This window comes from Camarhynchus parvulus, chromosome 2, assembly GCF_901933205.1.
Source record: "Camarhynchus parvulus chromosome 2, STF_HiC, whole genome shotgun sequence".
NCBI classification, from domain to species: domain Eukaryota; kingdom Metazoa; phylum Chordata; class Aves; order Passeriformes; family Thraupidae; genus Camarhynchus; species Camarhynchus parvulus.
This window is the reverse complement of record NC_044572.1, coordinates 32,371,502-32,381,913: the sequence shown is the minus strand read 5'-3', so window position 1 is coordinate 32,381,913 and position 10,412 is coordinate 32,371,502.

The window sequence follows — 10,412 nt, the reverse complement described above, 5'->3', positions numbered from 1 at the left end:
TGGCTGAGCATGAGCCAGGAGTGAGCCCAGGTGGCCAAGAATGCCAGCAGCAGCCTGGCTTGGATCAGGGATAGTGTGGCCAGCAAGATTTACCAGTGATTGTTCTGCTCTACTCAGCACTGGAGAGCCACACCTTGAATCTCGTGTCCAGTTTTGGGCTTGTGAGTTCAAGAAAGATATTGAGGCACTGGAGTGTGTTCAGAGAAGGGCACCAGAGCTGGGGAAGGATGTGGAGCACAAGTCCTGTGTGGAGTGTCAGAGGGAGCTGAGGGGAGTTAGCCTGGAGAAAAGGAGGCGCAGGGGTGGCTGTATCGCTCTACAAGTGCCTGAATGAGGCTGTAGAGAGCTGGGGGCTGGTCTCCTGTTCCAGACTATAAGTGATACATCAGGAGGACCATGGCCTCAAGCTGTGCCTGTGGAGATTCAGGTCAGGCAAATGTTGGAATGGATTCCCTGCCCAGGGAGGTGGTGGAGTCACCATTCCTGAAGGTGTTGTGTTCCAATGTGGCAGTGCCAAGGTGGTGATTGGTCAAAGGTTGGACTTGATCTCAAGAGGTCTTTTCCTGGATCATTCTGTGTGGGTAATGGAAAGCAGCGTGCAGAGGCAGTGAGGCAGCCAGATGCAAAAGCATGGGGAGTAGCTGCAGTGTGGGTTGAGGGAGGCATTCGGGCTCAGGGAATTAGGATAACAGGAAGTGAGAGTGAGAGGTGGCTACTTTCTGCAGTTTATGGCATTTGTGGCCTGTAATTGTCCAAAACTCCTTGAGAAGTTTTGCCAGCTAGGGAGCAGCTCAGCACATATGTTGCCTGGAAGCTGAAGGAGTGTTGCGATACTGAGCTTGGAGATTGTTACTTCCAACAGATAGATCTGTCGACCTAAACATCCTACTTAGCACAAGTCCATATAAAATTATCAGTGGGAGCAGCATTGTATTACATGGTTCTTTTTGTGCTTCATGTTCAGTGATGTAAGGCAGTCCACTTGAAGAACAGGTGAAAGTGGTAATTCCTGCTGTCCTGGACATACTTGTAGATGTCTGAAATGTACGAATAATTGCTGGACTTAATTGGCCATCTCCAAAACCTGCGGTCCTGAAAAGGAAAGGGTCATTTGCAGCTGTTTCCTCATTTGTGGGTGGGGCTTTTTTGGTTGGTTGGTTGGTTGGTTGGTTGGTTGGGGTTTTTTAACTGAGATCACTTGGGCAGAGATCTCTGGGTTAGCAGGGGTTTTTTTTAACTTTTGTGGCTTGCATTCTCCTCAGGAATGGGAGTCTCATCTCTGCTTTATTGTGAATGGATTTAGAAACACTGTTTCTTTAAGCTCCGAGTTCTGTGTATGAAATTAATTAGCCAAAGTAATTTTAGCTGTTTCTGCAAACACAGCTACTGAAACATACATAGTTTTCTCTAGACATTTTTGTACCTCTAGTCCTAGGTGAATTGTTAGTGTAGTCAGAACTCTGAACAAATACTACACTTTTACAACAGAGTGACAACAAGTCAACCTAAGTAAAAAAACTTGATGTTACTCTGTGCTAGTACACAAGAAGCTGAAGTTCAGAATGAGCTGCAGGGAATATTTAAATACTGACTTTAGACAAACCTGACATTTATCTAGGTTTATGTATAGCCTCAATTCTAGGCGTAGCCTAGAGAATGCAAGATAACACTTGCTCTTAAATATGTCCTGTTCCCAAATGCTTCCAAGAAGTGGCCACAAGATGTTCACAACAGCTGCTACCCAGGCTAGTCCGAGGCTGTGCTTGTAATGGAAAATTTGTACCCAATGGCAACAGTTAGGAGACATACTGGTTTACATGTGGAGACAGAATACCTTCCAAGAGGGGGTGTGTGTATAAAGACAATGCACATGAGAGGAAGTTTATTAAGACTTTTGTTTCGTCATTTGTCCTGTGTAACTATACTTCAAATCTGTAATGACATTAAGACTTGCTATTGCAGTACTCAGCAAAGCATTTGACTGTGGTGCTGCATGATGTGGAAATGGTGAGGCCCAGGCAGCTCGAGCATGCTTTTTGGGAAAGCACCTTCTGCTGCATGGCTTCCCAAAGTAACAACTGGTCAGGCAGAATTTGCACCACTGCCCCCCTTTATTATCAGTCCACTTAGCTGCTGCAGTCCTCTAGAGCTAATGTGAATAACCAGAGAAGAAAAACAATCTGGGATAAACATTTTCTATTGCTTTCTACCAAAAGCAATTTGGTTTTTTGGCTGGGCAAATAGTGTGAATGAATTTCCCTCATTCTAACAGTCACTGCCCTTGCCTTTTAAACAGCAGCATAAAGGAGAACAAAAATGCACCTAAGCCACCTCACCTGCAGTGTCTGTAGACAATTTCTTGTTTGTTGATGTTTTACTTCTGCATCAAATCTTTCAGGTAGCACTGCATCTGTACATAGACAGGTAGGGACTGTTAGGTTCAGCAGAGGAATGTTTTTGTTTCATACACTTGTATTTGTAAATACAACACTTTGATCAACTATGGGTAGAAAACAGCTTGCCTTAAGTAGGTCAGTATGTCCAGAGAGCACAAAAAATACCACCATCACACTTTCTCAGTTTGAAGTATTAAACTGGAACAAATAAACCCTAATACTTTTCCTTCTCTTTCTTTAGATACAGAAGTTGAAACATTCATTAAAACTGGCACATACACTAATGGCCTTGGAAAGGCTACGAGGCACTTCAGTGGGTCTGTTGCTGAATTTCCTGGGGAAGTGAGAGACCACCTTATACAGAATGATTTCTTAACCTTTGTGGTAGCAACTGAGGCTACATTTTTGATATCTAATGGTAGATCTCTTTCACATTCAAATAGCAACTTAATTGTTTTGGCAAAACATGAATGAAGATCTTTGTCAACAAAGGTCTGCAAACCTTTCTTTAAGTCTATGTGCAAATGCTATTGTGCAAATAATTGTCCCACTGTGCAAAAGGCACAGTGGAAAGTGGTGCTTCCTGTGTAAGATTATTTTTTAAGCTTAAAACATAGTTGTTTCTCTGTATCCCCCTTTTTCTCTTTTTTTCCTTTGTTTTTGGTGGAGCCTTCCAACTGTGAAGGTATCTGAGAATGGAGAGCTGTGGTTACCAAGAGCCAATATCTGTGCAACAGTTCCACCAGTTCTGATCTGTGATTCCACCCTCATTCTTCTTCCAGTACTGCATTAGGACAAGGATGCACTCTCTGCATAGCATCTCAAGTTGAGTAATTTAGAATCTGCCAAAACTTCCAGGCTCAATTTTCTCATGCTGAACCAGTCCCATAGTTTGGATTATAGCAGCAGTAGTAAGCAGCACAGGCACAAGGTAATCTTCCATCATGCTTCTTTGTCTTTCAGGATTTACCCCAAGGGAAAGTATAGACAGAGAACTCCTCAAGTAGCTTTCAGGTATATCACAGGGGCTTGTATAGACTTTTATATTTGCTTTAAAATAAATAAAATCTATAAACTAACTGGGGTAGAACAGTGGATCAGTTCTGTGTGGAGTGCAGTCCTGCAACTCTCTGGACAGAGGAACCATGGGCTGCCCAGACCCCTTTTCCTCACTGTTCCATTTTTGCTCCTGTTCTCAGCATGATAAGTAGCCAGCCTTTTGCCAGTTTGGTTTGTGGATCCAGGGGTATGAGGGATGTGTATTTGCAGTACTACCTCAACAATTGTAAGATGGCCCTCTCTGTCTCATGGTAGAAATCCCATAAAAGTCATGGAGATAAGGATAACCTGATGGATGGCTAAAGGTAGCTGATGGGTAGGGTATCATATCCTATATGACACTGGGATTTAATAATTTGCAGTGGTTCTACTGTTTTTTACAGGTTCTGTGGAAGCAGATGCCTAACTCCCACAGCAGTGCAGGAGAGAGGAACCATGGAGCATTGATTACTAAATCGCTGTTGATGATACATGATTCCACTACACTAACAACACACATCATTACAAATATTATCTAGCATCTAATCTCACAATAAACACACAGACTGCCTTCACCAGGGAACATTCGACTGGTTGATGACTCTCACGTGCACTGCTGGGATATTTTGGTGTGATCTGAACTGTGGTAGGATGGCAACAGAATGGAGGACTTTGCCAGCCAGCAGCTGTCTCCTGCTTCTCACCTTTCGCAGTCTAACATGCTTTCCTAGTGCTCCTATTTCTTTTCTCCTCCTTGATCTAGACATCAGCTTTCCCCTTTCTCCGGACCACTGGATCCAGTGCAGGATTGGGCAGAGAGGAGTATCATCTAGGGAACAAAAAGGTGATCTCATTCACACTGAAAAATCCCAGATGTCAAATCCCATAGTTATTTTACAGCTGAATTCTGTCTGGTTGATGATCCTCACTTCCAGGCAGAGCTGCTAATTTGGATTTCTGTGTTGTATCTTTAACAGTTTTGTTTGGTAAATGCTTAGGAACTGGTTTCTTAAAAAAAACCAAACCAAAACAAAACAAAAACAACAACAAAAACCCAAAAAACCCAACAAAACAAACACTCAAAACCAACCAAACAAAAAAAAACCCCCAAGAAAACCCTCCAAAACCCCACAAACACACATAAAACCCCCAAAACCCAAACTCGAAAATCCTCCAAAACAACTATCCCCACCCCCACAACAAAAAAACACACCAAGCCCCAAAGATTGTAACAGTGCATCAAATACAATTTCAGTCTGACAATTTATAGTTCTAGGAGGCATGAATATTTTTCTGCCTTCAGAGCAATGAATTAACTTTAGAGGAAGGTTAATTACAAGTAGTCAAGTTTCCCATTAGCTAAACACTGACTTCCCCACTGCTGCCCCCAGCCAGGTGCTGGGTTGCTGCTCAGCACCTCTTGCTCTCACTGGCTCTCTTCTCCCCCCAGTACAAGGTGTGGAGCCTAGGAAATTGTGCTGAATGCTCTGTTCTCCTTGGCAGAGAGGGAAAAAAGGCAGAGATAACAGGTCCTAACCTGCATTTCACATTCCAAAGCCTTTCTTCTTTGTGTGTCAGTGGACATCTGATCAGGGAAGATGCCAGCCTCATCCCACTGGGCCATGTCCAAAGGAACGTCTAGCAGACCTGCTGCCTCTTTAGAGCAGGTAGAAAAGGGTTATTTGCCAAGCTGAAGACCAGATTCTTGCTTGTGTTCAAGTGTCTTTTATGTGTTTACAACAAATACAAGCAATATTTAAAGTGGCTGATGCCAAATCTTCTGCTTGAGCAGTGACAGTAGCACAAATGATCACGGCTGTTGCTGTGCAGCCTGAATATCCCTCCAGTGCAGCTGGCTCTGCCAAGGGTGTGTGTGATACCACCACATCCACTGCTGGCACACAAGAGAAAAGGTAGCAAGGGCAAAACTTACAAAAAACCCCCAAAATCCCCAGCGCTGGGCTCACACTCAGAGTAGAACATAAAAAGCAGGTTTTTTAATGTTTTAAAGATAAACATTCTATTGAAGTCTAGATTTTCAGACTGTTTTACATACAGTGTGTTTAATATCTATCTACTGGAGGATAGAAGGGAACCCATGCAGCAGCTCACCTGTGAATTTCATAGAAAGGAGTTAGGAACAGCAGATCTTCAAAATATAAAAAGACAAAACCTTATGGAAGTTAACAGCTGGACTAAATATTGACATAGCTGAAAATATTCCCTGGAAAGGAAAATTCATACTGGGATTGAGTCACGCGATGTGGTGGGAATGTAGGAGAATTGGAAGTGTACATGGGTAACCTTGGAGAGAAGATTTGCTCTCAGTTTTCCATGTATGAAGTTAATAAATGCTCTTCTTCCAACGTTTTTTTATTTTGTCTGTTCCAGCTTTGGAAGATGGTGGGCAGATTTGCAAGAGGATCTGTGAAAGATGATTAAACAACGTGATATAATTGAAAAATAAGTTTATAAAGCCTAAGCTTGCACTGACAGATGCAGAACGTGTAAGAGTGGCCTCATGCACAGGGACAGCCTTAAGGACTGGGCTGTCTGGTCCCAAGCAGATGTCACAGGAGATGAGTTTTCAAAGGATCCAGTCCTGGAACTAAAAAATACAAGAGATTTCTTTCTCATGTGGATTCAGATGACGAAGGAACAGAGAGCTTTCTTCAGTTTGAGGAAGGGGTTGAGCCCCATGTCTCAGTCCATGCTTATCCCACCCCACCCATGGTGTCCCCAGCCCAGTGCTGGTGGGGAGGCCCTCCTTGCTGAGCACCCATGCAGTGCCTGCAAGCTGCACATTGCAGAGCAGCTGGAAACACAGCCTCAAACACCAAGACATTTTAAAAATATTACAGAATCCACATTTTAATATTCCCCTAAACTTCTGCAGTTTAGCACATCTTTAATTGTACCACAGAGTTAATTTAGGTCTTCCAAGCCAGAGAAACCTGAGATCTTAACCACAGAAATCAGAGTCACTCAGGACAGTGGTTATCCCTGGTTTAATCAAAAAGCAGATGTACAGCCTGGTCCAGAGGCTGACCATACAGCCTCAACCTCCCACCAGTAGCACCCAAGTGGATTTTGGCTCACTCTCCCCTACTGACAAGCCCCCAACTCCCCACTGTCAAACAGGGGTCCCTGGGCTGCAGTTGTTCCCCACCTTGAAATCTGGGGGACTGATGTGGGCAAAACCTGGGGTCTCCTCTACCTACCCCCAGCCCTGGGAAAGACAAAACATTCTCTCAGTTCTCTGCTGCCAAAATATTCTCCCATTTCACTGCTGCCAAAACTGGGGCTGAGGATTTCTAACCTTGAAGACTTCTTGCAGCTGAGCACTGACTGATGCCAGCCAGGAGCACCTTGGGGGTTCCCCATCCTTTGCCCTGCCAGTCCCAGGTGAAGGGGGAGAGAAATGTGCTTGGTCAGAGACTCAGCACCTCCATCACCTGCTCTAGGGCAGCTTCCAAATCCACCAACCACACTGTGCTGCAAGCCCAGCTGCTCCAGTGGCTGTCTGAGCAGGTAGGATTGGAAATAACAGGTATTGTGTTTCAGCTGGGGAAGCAGAAGTATTTAGAAAGTTTGAATTGTGGCCCCCTGTTGTTTGAATCCTTTGGGAAGAAGGTGCTACTTTTGTTCCGCATTTTAATTTCTTTTTAAATGGCCAGAGGAGTCCAGAAATGAATGAATAAAAAAGTTCATCTTTTCCTCATGAGGGTTCCTGGTGCCCATCTCTGACAGGAGAGAACAGAGAAAGATAATCTATGTTTGCTTCTGCCCCCTTCCATGTGTGCTTAACCCCTGCCTCGCCATGCCTCCAACCTTGTCTTTTCAGTTTGAGAAAGATATTTCTGTGTTGCACCAGTGAGGAAGACTCAGCGGAGCCTTCATCCAAGTCCCAGCCATGCTACAGCACAGCTCCAGGCAAGCCTGCACAGTGCTCAGCCAGAATGGGGGCTTGAACCCCCCAGCGGGGCTCTTCCAGCACACTCTGGGCTGTGCCCAGGTGAAACACTGGGTGAGAATTTGGCACCCAGGTGTAGCTCGAGGTGAGCAAGGTGCTGCTGGCTCTCCGTGCCTGTGTGCACCTCAGCTGTGCCCAAAAGCACAAAAGCAGAGGTGTCCACTCCAACCCTGTGTGCCAACACAGCCCGGTTAAATACTGCTCAAACCCTGTGTGCCAACACAGCCAGGTTAAATACTGCTCAGACAGCACTCATGAAATCCTGAGGGGAGAGACAAGAATAGTCAAATCAAGAGGCTGATACCTGGCTGGAATCTATCAAAGCCTTAAACTGGGAAAACTTTGTATGAAATTGTTTTACCTGAGTTCCCAAACTGCAAAAAGAAGCAATTTCTCTGGGGAATAGTGGATTTCCAGCTACTCACAGAGAGGAAATCTTCATTGTCTGTTGGAACTGCACAACCAGAGATGCAAAAACAGCATCTGCTTGCTTCTTTGTCTTTTTCTTTGTGGCTGTTGCAATTCTTCTTTTACTAAGAATATCATTAATCAGTTCCATTAACTAATAGAAGCAGGTAGCTGGGAAATTGCTAGACCTCTAAAGGATATGCCTGTTTTTTAAATGAACTCCCCACAGTGGGCAGATTACTTGCTTATTTCTTCCTTTAGCATCTTCAAAATATTTTTTCACAAGTGAACATTTTACAGTTCTCAGTTTTTCCCATTCTTGTTGTAGCCACCAGTGTCTGACTTTCTGGGGTATTGCAAGGTCCATAGGAAAGGAGAAAATGGTCAAGAGATCTCTAATGCATAAGAGGAGCAAGTAAGCAAATATAATGAGAATTAAGTAGATAATAGGGCAGGAGTATTCACAGTGGGGAAAGTGTGGAGGAACCAGTCAAATGAAAACTTTGCTAAAATTTGCAGCAAAATGAGCAAACCAAAACTTACCTAAAAGCAAAACCTTTGTTTTCTAAGCATGGACCTACCCCTCTGCAAGGGATCTTGAGCTCAAACTCCATGGAGGAATGAGTAGAAGAGCTGATGGTTTTGCACTAACCTGCCTCAGAACACTGGGGTTCCCATGCAGAAATTTATCTTTGAAGAGGTGGAGAGATTGAATATCTAAGCTTTGGAGCTTAGCAGGGGAAGAAAGCCACTGTCAGAGAAAGGTGTTATTTAATGAGATAGGAAACACAGAGATCTGAAGGAGGCAGATCTACAGGCAATGCCATGAAGACTCCTGCAGCAAGGCTGGAGATGAGAGTTAGGTTATTGACAGAAATACATAAACTCTCATGTCCTGCTCTTGGGGATATAAGTCACTCAAAAATTTTTCTTACTGCTGCGCTTTGGCACAAGAAGAAAAACAGTTACTCCTTTCCCCTCTCCTGTGGTCAGAAACCCACTCACAATCTACAGCAATCAGGACTCCTCCTTCCTGGCAGGAGACAGCAAAAGTGAGTGGGGGAGCAACTCCTTGTGTCACCAGGGACAAGACCTCAGCTTTTGTTTCTCTGAATAGGACCAAAATCTGCTTCGGCCTGGATCCAACCTCTCTGATCTTTTAAAACACATCTTCATCTCTTTTTCTTAACCAGAACTTCTGGTAATAGCTTTTTTTTAAGGACATTTTAGTGGCAAGTCCCTTTGTCCTGGAATAGGTGCAGATTCTTCAGTTCCTGTGGCAACTGTTAGTCTGCTGAAACAGAGGAGATATAATGAGAAAGCAGGAGAAGAGCAGGATGGGGAAGAGGAGGATGGGAGCAGGAATGTATCCACTCCACAACTTGTTTCCTGGAGAGAACTGCAGCTTCTTCTGACTCGCTAGAGAAATAGACTGGGAACAATGGCAAAACAGCACGTAATGTTTATTTATGTTCTTTTTTTTAAACAGAACTAGTGAAGTTTAGTCATCCTCAACAGACAATTTTTATTTATATAAAGTGTAGTAACCTTCTAAATGACAATGCTTGGTTCCATGTCCACACTGCCCAGACTAATCACTCCTAGAGACTCATCTGCTTTTCCCTCCTCTGCCCTGAAAAAGCACTGAATACCATTTTTAAACTGCAAGCTTGCAAGGTGTCACAGGTGTTACCCTCTAAAGTAAGCAACCCAAATGACCAAATATCCCCTTTGAGACAGTGTCACTGTCTCTCCACGCAGATGGCCTGTGTTGCCCTGAGGATGAGCTGGGCTGCATTAGCAGAGAATAAACAGAGCAAGTCTGGTGACTTCCCACCTCTGCACTGTCTCCTGAGTTGAGATAGTTTTGCCTCTCAGCTTCTGCACCTGGTTCAGCCACTGGATATATGAAGTTAAGCAAAACCTCCAACACTCCAAGCATTTGAGGTCACTCATTTGGATAGCCATGTATTTTTACACTAACAAAACCATTCCCTATGTTAATCTTTAGGCAGAAGGCTGAAGAAGTAGAAAAGTGCCTCAGGAGTGCTCTAGCTGTTGAGTGCTGTGAAGGTACCCTTGCAACGTTCACGAGTTTGGAAACACTTGTTTCTTGAAGGTGATTTGAGTACAGGATGCATCCTTTAGCCCATGCACTCTGACAGGAACAGTGGTTCCAGAGGTGTAACTGGGCTGTCTCACAAGCACCAAGTTATTAAGGTGTTTGATGGGCAGCAAAGCTGTGCTTGTCACAGGGACACTATAAAAACCTCTTGAGCTTGCTCTCTTTAGGGGATTGGTCTGGATGAATTTTTCTGCATCACCTGATTTCTTACCCCTTCCCTACTTGTCCTGTAAAGCACACAGAGGAGAGAGCATAGGGAAAATGTCCCTGGAAGCACAGCAGAAAGCTCATGGTTCCTGATGGGCTTCCTGTTTGCCTGGGACAGACCTACAGTCACTACCCCCCAGCACCTGTGGTGTGTGTCACAGTGATCCTTGTCTCACCCAGGAGCAGCATTGGGCTTCCCCCCTGCCCTCCCAGCTTGCCCAGCCTCACAATGCCAAGGGAGGAGCTGTGTCCCCCACCAGCACAA